Source organism: Aotus nancymaae, unplaced genomic scaffold (assembly GCF_030222135.1).
Source record: "Aotus nancymaae isolate 86718 unplaced genomic scaffold, 86718_ANA_hifiasm-v0.15.2.pri h1tg000002l, whole genome shotgun sequence".
Classification (NCBI taxonomy): Eukaryota; Metazoa; Chordata; class Mammalia; order Primates; family Aotidae; genus Aotus; species Aotus nancymaae.
The window spans coordinates 27429346-27435280 of record NW_026988413.1 but is presented as its reverse complement, the minus strand read 5'-3'; the positions used below and the strand labels follow the sequence as shown (position 1 = coordinate 27435280).

The 5935-nt window shown below is 53.3% G+C and overlaps 1 protein-coding gene across 2 annotated transcripts in view; it reads left to right on the top strand.

The window, feature by feature from the left end:
• The first annotated feature begins 5003 nt into the window (after positions 1–5003).
• NRF1 (nuclear respiratory factor 1) overlaps positions 5004–5935 on the top strand; it is a 143911-nt gene continuing 142979 nt past the window's right edge. Inside the window, exon 1 of one of the 2 annotated variants that reach the window (XM_021673680.2) lies at positions 5004–5093. The gene's annotated coding sequence lies outside the window, so the exon portion shown is untranslated. The remainder of the gene's footprint in view (positions 5094–5935) is intronic. The other variant, XM_021673683.2, reaches the window with a different exon arrangement.

The window sequence follows — 5935 nt, the reverse complement described above, 5'->3', positions numbered from 1 at the left end:
TATATGAAAGGGACTTGATATGTTCACAGTGGTAGCAGAAGAATCTCTGTCTTGACTCTAAGCCAAAAAGCTCTGGCCAAAAGACAACCTCCATTCTGAAACAGGAATCCCTGTTCTGCAAAGGTAAGCCCAGTCCGTTTGGGGCAGTAACCTCGATTTGCTTGGGATGGGAAGTGTCATTTAATCCTAAGAAAGTTCAGCATTAAAGATGAGGATGGTAAAATAAATCAGATCTGCGCTATTCATACTTTTGTATTAACCGTGGTAATATTTTAATTTTGTATTTTCAATGTTTGTAAGATTTTTATCATATTAGAGTATCTGACAAGTTTCACAAAACAAGAAGCTTAAAACTAAGTTTGATGTTCTCTGACATTTTCTATTTCTTTAATGAAATGGTGGTCATGGTCCACTAATTACTTTTGTGTTTCATCAGTGGGTACTGGCCTGAGACCCTGGTAATGGTTAAAAGTACAACTCTGAGGTCAGGCTGATGACTTTCAGATCAGCCTGGGTTTGGCTGGGCAGCCCAGATTGTGTAACCTCTACATGTTCTTGTTTCTTCATCTGTAAAATGGGGTCATGTTAGTACCTACCGAGGCTGGACACAGTAGCACACCTGTAATCCCTGCATGTTAGGAGGCCAAGGCAGGAGGATGGCTTGAGCCCAGGAGTTTGAGACCAGCCTGGGTAACATGGCAAGACCCTGTCTCTATAAAAAGGTTTAAAAAAAAAAGTGGATGGGCTCAGTGGCTCACGCCTGTAATCCCAGAACTTTGAGAGGCCGAGGCGGGTGGATCACCTGAGGTCAAGAGTTTGAGACCAGTCTAGCCAACATGATGAAACCCCATCTCTACTAAAAATACTAAAAAATTAGCTGGGCATGGTGGTGGGTGCCTGTAATCCCAGCTCCTCGGGAGGCTGAGGCAGAAGAATCACTTGAACCAGGAGACAGAGGTTGCAGTGAACTGAGATAGTGCCATTGTACTCCAGCCTAGGCAATAAAAGTGAAAAATCCATCTTGGAAAAAAAAAAATTAGGGCGGGAACAGTGACTCACGCCTGTTAATCCTAGCACTTTGGGAGGCTGAGGCGGGCAGATCACCTGGGGTCAGGAGTTTGAGACCAGCCTGGCCAACATGGTGAAATCCCGTCTCTACTAAAAATACAAAATTAGCTGGGCATAGTGGCGTGCACCCGTAACCCCAGCTACTTGGGAGGCTACTCGGTTCAATCACTTGAACCCAGGAGGTGGAGGCTGCAGTGAGCTGAGATCATGCCATTGCACTCCAGCCTGGGCAAAAGAGTGAAACTCAGTCTCCAAAAAATAAAAATTTTTAAAAAAATTTAAAAAGTCAAGTATGGGCCGGGCGCGGTGGCTCATGCCTGTAATCCCAGCACTTTGGGAGACCGAGGCAGGTGAATCACGAGGTCAAGAGATCGAGACCATCCTGGTCAACATGGTGAAACCCCGTCTCTACTAAAAATACAAAAAATTAGCTGGGCATGGTGGCGTGTGCCTGTAATCCCAGCTACTCAGGAGGCTGAGGCAGGAGAATTGCCTGAACCCAGGAGGCAGAGGTTGCAGTGAGCCGAGATCGCACCATTGTACTCCAGCCTGGGTAACAAGAGCGAAACTCCGTCTCAAAAAAAAAAAAAAAGTCAAGTATGGTGAGAGGAGGCTGAGACGAGAGGATCGCTTGAGCCCAGGAGGTTGAGGCAGCAGTGAGCTGTGTTTGTGCCACTGTACTCCAACCTGGGAGACAGAGTGAGCCCCTGTTTCAAAAGTTAAAAAAAAAAAAAGGTAGTCCACCTACCTTGTGGGCTCTACTTGATAATTAAATGAGAAAGAAGACAATGTGCATAAAGGCTTACAACAGGGCCTGACACATCATGGAGCTTAAGACATGTGGGGAGTAGGTACTGGGTGTGATGACAAAGGGCCTAATGCACCAAATCTTAGGAGATGAAAAAATGCTGCCTGGAGGTGATGGTATTAATGTTGGAATCTGAAAGAATAGTAGGAATTATTCAGGTTAGGATGCAAGTAGGTGAATAGATGGAGTAGGGAGAAATGAAGAAGCTGGGCATGGTGGCTCACGCCTGTAATCCCAGCACTTTGGGAGGCCAAGGCGGGCGGATCACGAGGTCAGGAGTTCAAGACCAGCCTGACCAACATGGTGAAACCCCATCTGTACTAAAAATACAAAAATTAGCTGGGCGTGGTGGTGAATGCCTGTAATCCCAGCTACTCCAGAGGCCGAGGCAGGAGAGTCACTTGAACCAGGGAGGAGGAGGTTTCGGTGAGCTGAGATTGCACCACTGCACTCCAGCCTGGGTGACAGAGCAAGACTCAGTCTCAAAAAAAAAAAAAAAAGAGAAATGAAGAAAGTTCTGGGCAAAGGGAACAGCCCTTGCAACAGCTGTGAGGTGGCACAACTTCCAGGCTTCAATGACCTGAGAGCTTCCCAGGTTTGAGTGTAGCCTGAGAAATGTCTGTGGCAGATGAGGTCAGAGATGGCAACATGGATGAGATCACCAACGGCCCTGTAGCCACCTCAAAGAATTTTAGACTTTGACTTCCGTGTTAATGGGATCTTATTAAGAATCTTAAACAGGGAAATGACATGATTTTCTTTCTTGAAAGACCATTCAAGCTGTAGTATGGAGAATGGATTTGGAGAGGGCAATTTCAGTGGCACGGAGACCAGGAGGATTCCATTGCAGTGTCTGTAGGAGAGATGATAGTAGCTAGAACCAGAGTAAGAATTGACAGGGAAAAACAGTGGTTTTTTTTGTTTTGAGACAGAGTTCTGCTCTTGTTGCCCAGGTTGGAGTGCAATGGCGTGATCTTGGCTCACCTCAACCTCTGCCTCCCAGGTTCAGGCGATTCTCCTTTCTCAGCCTCCTGAGTAGCTGAGATTACAGGAATGCACCACCACACCCGGTTAATTTTGTATTTTTAGTAGAGACGGGGTTTCACCATGTTGGTCAGGCTGGTCTCGAACTCCCAACCTCGTGATCCACCCGCTTTGGCCTCCCAAAGTGTTGGGATTACAGTCGTGAGCCACCTCGCCCAGTGTGGAACAGTTTTAAAGATCGAATTGGGGCCAGGCACAGTGGCTCACAGCTGTAATCCCAGCACTTTGGGAGGCTGAGGCAGGTAGATCACTTGAGCCTAGGAGTTCCAGACCAGCGTGGACAGCAAGGCAAAATCTCGTCTCTACTAAAAATACAAAAATTAGCCGGGCCTGCTGGTGGGCACCTGTAGTCCCAACTACTAGGGAGGCTGAGGTGGATCCTTGAGCCCAGAGAAGTCGAGGCTACAGTGAGCAATGATCGCACTGCTGCCCTCCAGCCTAGGTGACAGAGCGAGAACCTGTCTCACAAACAAACAAATCTAATTAAATGCGAGGACTCTAGAGAGAGAGGAAGGAGCAATGGATATTTCCAGGTTTATGGCTTGAGCGTCTGGGTGGCTGGTGGTGGCAGTCTCTCAGAAAACACTGGAGAAAAAGATTCAATTTTTGGATATGTTGAACTTTGAGGTCAACAGAATCTTGAAAATTAAAGTTTCCTGATTTTGTTAATCTGTTTTCTGACACCCTTTAGCCATTCTCTAATGCAATGCTTTTCGCGTTATTACGTGCATAGGAATTACCAGGAGTGTGGAGGTGGGGATGTGAAAATGCAGGTTTCTAGGCTAACAAGCCAAGATTCTGGAGATATCAACTGGGTCCCAGGGCTGAAAACAATCAGCCTGAGTAATTCTGATGGAGGGAGTCTCCTGACAACACTTAAGAAACAACAACGCCGGCGCAGTGGCTCACACCTGTGATCCCAGCACTTTGGGAGGCAGAGGCGGGTGGGTCACAAGGTCAAGAGATCGAGACCATCCTGGTCAACATGGTGAAACCCCGTCTCTACTAAAAATACAAAAAATTAGCTGGGCATGGTGGCGCGTGCCTGTAACCCCAGCTACTCAGAAGGCTGAGGCAGGAGAATTGCCTGAACCCAGGAGGCGGAGGTTGCGGTGAGCTGAGATCGCGCCATTGCACTCCAGCCTGGGTAACAAGAGCGAAACTCCATCTCAAAAAAAAAAAAAAAAGAAACAACAAAAACGACCCCTCCGTTGGCCGTGGTAGCCTGTAATGCCAGCACTTCGGGAGGCCGAGGCTCGCTTGAGCCCAGGAGTTCGAGACCAGCCTGGGCAACACACGAAGACCGCCCCCTCCCCGCCGCCCTCCGCGTTTCTAAAAATAAAAAAAAAAAAGACCCCCATGTGTCTCTACCGTTAGGTTGTTTTCCCACTGTCCACCCCTCCCTACTTCTCAGGCAGCTGCTTGGGGGTCCCTATTGCTTCGAATAAGCTCCGTGGGAGCCAGGACGTTGTCTTAGTAACAGGTGCACCTTCAGCGCTCTCAACAGTATCTGACACAGCACTGGCCCCCTAGAAATGTTCGCCGAACAATCGAATGGCTGAATACATTCATAGGTTGCTTTGTACAAGAAATTTTGCTTTTAAATATCTGGAGGAGTTCGAGATAGAAAAGCAGACGTCATTCCAAAGAGAGAGAGTGAGGATGCCACCGGGAAGGCAACGCCGAAAAAACCGGAGGGGAGCCACTTGCCGATCGCCTAGGCACAGTCTGGAGGTCCCAATTCCCGCGGTAGGGGGGCGAGAAATTCCACTCTTCTGATCAGCAACCATTTTGGGCCCGCTTGCGCCCCTTCTCCAGGGCGTCTGCGTTGTGCTAATCCAGTTGCTTTTGAGGTTCGGGTCCCCTCCAGGCCTATGAGGCGCCCAGTGCACGCGAGGCGGCGGCGGTGGAAGCCGGAGCCCTAGTCGCGAGCCCATTCTGCGACCCGCTGGCCGAGCAGCCGCGCCGACCTCCTCATCATGGCGGCGGCCGGGCGGGGAAGCCGGGCCGTGCGTCGCGTGCGTGCCCTCTTCCTCCCCTCCCCCTCCTCGGCGGCGGCGGCGGCGGCAGAAGCGGCAGCGCTCGCCATTGCCGCTGGTGGCAGGAGGCTGCGAGGAGCCGGCGCGGTCGCAGTCTCCACGGCGCAGGCCCACGGTAGCGCAGCCGCTCTGAGGTGAGTGCCCTACCGCGCAATCTCCAGCTATTTCAGCCCCGGCGCAGCCGCAACACGCCGCCCGCCCGCCGGCCGGCCGGCCCGCCCCGCAGCCGGCACCCTGCCGCCCCCGGCTCCGGGCCTGGGCCCCCGCCGGATTCGGCCCGCCTCGGGCGGGGGGCCCCGGCCCGGCCCAGCCAAACCGCCACCCCGAGGATGCGCAGGCCGCACTAGGCCCCAGGCGTCCTGGCGGGCTGGGGAGGGAGGCGCTGCCCTCCCGAGAGCCCCAGGGTTCCGGCCTCCCCCGCCGCCTGGGGCTCTCGGGACCGCGGCCTCCTCCCCGCGGTGGAACCCGGGGCCCGGCCTTCCCGCGGCTCGGGAGCGGGAGGCACGGGAGAGTGCGCCAGGCCCGGGAGCGGGAGGTGGGCGGGCTGCGCGGGACCGAAGCCGCGGCTCTTCGCTCGCCCCCTCGGCCCTTCCCGGCTCTCGTCCGCGGGCGGGCGGCTCGGTGGGGCCGGGCTGGGGCGCAGGAGCCGCTGTCTCCTGCGGGAGAGGAGGCTGGCTCTTTGGGCGACCTCCGAAGCTTCCCTCCTGCCGGGGTGGCGTGGGCTTGTTACCCAGGTAGACTGGGGGACGCTGGAATATGGCGCGTTGCCCACCTTCTTGCAAGTTAGGAGGCGGCCGGGGCGGCAGTTCGAGAAGGAGGGCGCAAAGTCCTTTTGTACGCAGAAATAAGGAGCGACATTGTGTTTTCTTCCCCAGCTGAGATGTGCCTGCGGAGGGGCCGCGGTTCTTTCTGTGCCTGGGGTGGTGGTCCCCTGGGTGGGGGAGAGGGGGAGTGGCACGCCCCTCCGAAGGAACCA